The following is a 2,500-nucleotide window of genomic DNA, read 5'->3' as shown; positions in this document are numbered from 1 at the left end:
ACGGATAGACCCCGTGATACGCTAGAAATTGGCGGGGATGTCTCTCTTGTGGCTCACGGGGCTGTTAGGGTGGCACAGAAATCCCTCGGAATGGGAAAACGGGTCATTTTCGTGTCGCCACATTGCATGCGAACCGCATGCAACTTCCAGAGGCATTTGCAGCAGAAATGCATGTGCAGTCAAAAAAAATTGATATTTTTCACGGATAGACCCCGTGAAACGCTAGAAATTGGCGGGGATGTGTCTCTTGTGGCTCACGGGGCTGTTCGGGTCGCACAGAAATCCCTGGGAATGGGAAAACGGGTCATTTTCGTGTTGCCACATTGCGTACGAACCGCATGAAACTTCCAGAGGCATTTGCAGCAGGAATGCATGTGCACTCAAAAACTTCTATATGTTTCACGGATAGACCCCGTGAAACGCTAGAAATTGGCGGGGATGTGTCTCTTGTGGCTCACGGGGCTGTTAGGGTGGCACAGAACTCCCTCGGAATGGGAAAAGGGGTCATTTTCGTGTTGCCACATTGCATAGGAACGCCATGAAACTTCCAGAGGCATTTGCAGCAGAAAGGCACGTGCACTCAAAAATTTTAATATTTTTCACGCATAGACCCCGTCAAACGCTAGAAGTTGGCGGGGATGTCTCTCTTGTGGCTCACGGGGCTGTTAGGGTCGCACAGAAATGCCTCGGAATGGGAAAACGGGTCATTTTTGTGTGGCCACATTGCATAGGAACGGCATGAAACTTCCAGAGGCATTTGCAGCAGGAATGCATGTGCACTCAAAAACGTCTATATTTTTCACGGATAGACCCCGTGAAACGCTATAAATTGGCGGGGATGTCTCTCTTGTGGCTCACGGGCGCTGTTAGTTAGGGTCGCACAGAAATCCCTCGGAATGGGAAAAGGGGTCATTTTCGTGTTGCCACATTGCGTACGAACGGCATGAAACTTCCAGAGGCATCTGCAGCAGAAATGCATGTGCACTCAAAAACGTCTATATTTTTCACGGATAGACCCCGTGAAACGCTAGAAATTGGCGGGGATGTGTCTCTTGTGGCTCACGGGGCTGTTAGGGTCGCACAGAAATCCCTCGGAATGGGAAAAGGGGTCATTTTCGTGTTGCCACAATTGGCATACGAACGGCATGAAACTTCCAGAGGCATTTGCAGCAGAAATGCATGTGCACTCAAAAACGTGAATATTTTTTCACGGATAGACCCCGTCAAACGCTCGAATTTGGCGGGGATGTTTCTCTTGTGGGTCACGGGGCTGTTCGGCTCGCACAGAACTCCCTTGGTCCACCTGATTCGTGCATACAGGCAGCAACTAAAACTCTGTAAACCTGCTGTGAGGACATCTAAACAGTGGACCAGTGAGGCTGTGGAAGATTTGCGGGCGTGCTTAGACTGTACTGACTGGGATATGTTCACGACTGCTACCAATAGTCTGGATGAACTCACAGAGGCTGTGTACATCAGCTTCTGTGAGGACTGCTGTATCCCAACACGTACCAGGGTGAACTTTAACAACAACAAGCCCTGGTTCTCAGCAAAGCTCAAAAGGTTGAGGTTGGAGAAGGAGGAAGCGTTTAGGAGTGGGGATAGAGACAGATTCAAGGAGTCGAAGAACAGGTTTAGCAAAGCGGTGAGAGAGGCTAAACGACTGTACTCAGAGACACTAAAACACCAGTTCTCTACTAACGACGCTGCTTCTGTCTGCCAAAGGGCTCAGGCACATCACCAACTACAAACCCAGAGCGCCCCACACCACTAACGACTCCCGCCTAGCCAACGACCTGAACGAGTTCTACCGTAGATTTGAAAGACAATTGGACTGTCCTGAACCACCCCTTCCCACCCAAGAGGCCCCATCCCCCACCCATACTACAGAAACGACTCTCTCCTTTCAGGAGGGAGAAGTTAATGGGCTTTTCAAGAGGCAGAATCCACGCAAAGCAGCCGGGCCAGACTCTGTCTCTCCAGCCACCCTCAGGCACTGCGCTGACCAGCTGTCTCCGGTGTTCACCAACATCTTTAACACCTCCCTGGAGACATGCCATGTACCAGCCTGTCTCAAGTCCTCCACCATCATCGCTGTGCCCAAAAAGCTAAGGCCAACAGGACTAAATGATTACAGACCGGTCGCCCTTACATCTGTGGTAATGAAGTCTTTTGAGCGCCTGCTCCTGGCACACCTCAAAGCCATCACAGACCCTCTCCTGGACCCCCTTCAGTTTGCCTACAGAGCCAACAGGTCTGTGGACGACGCAGTTAACATGGCCCTCCACTTCACCCTACAGCACGTGGACGCCCCAGCATCCTACGCCAGGATCCTGTTTGTGGACTTCAGCTCTGCCTTCAACACCATCATCCCTGCCCTGCTTCAGGACAAGCTCTTCCAGCTGAACGTGCCCTACTCCACCTGCAGGTGGATCACAGACTTCCTCTCTGACAGGAAGCAGTGCGTTAAGCCGGGAACAGAAGTCTCTGACTCCAGGTC

Source organism: Petromyzon marinus, unplaced genomic scaffold, assembly GCF_048934315.1.
Source record: "Petromyzon marinus isolate PM22_M1 ecotype Great Lakes invasive population unplaced genomic scaffold, UKy_Petmar_22M1.pri1.0 PM_G_Scaffold_38, whole genome shotgun sequence".
Lineage (NCBI taxonomy): Eukaryota > Metazoa > Chordata > Hyperoartia > Petromyzontiformes > Petromyzontidae > Petromyzon > Petromyzon marinus.
Note: the sequence above shows the minus strand (reverse complement) of the source record.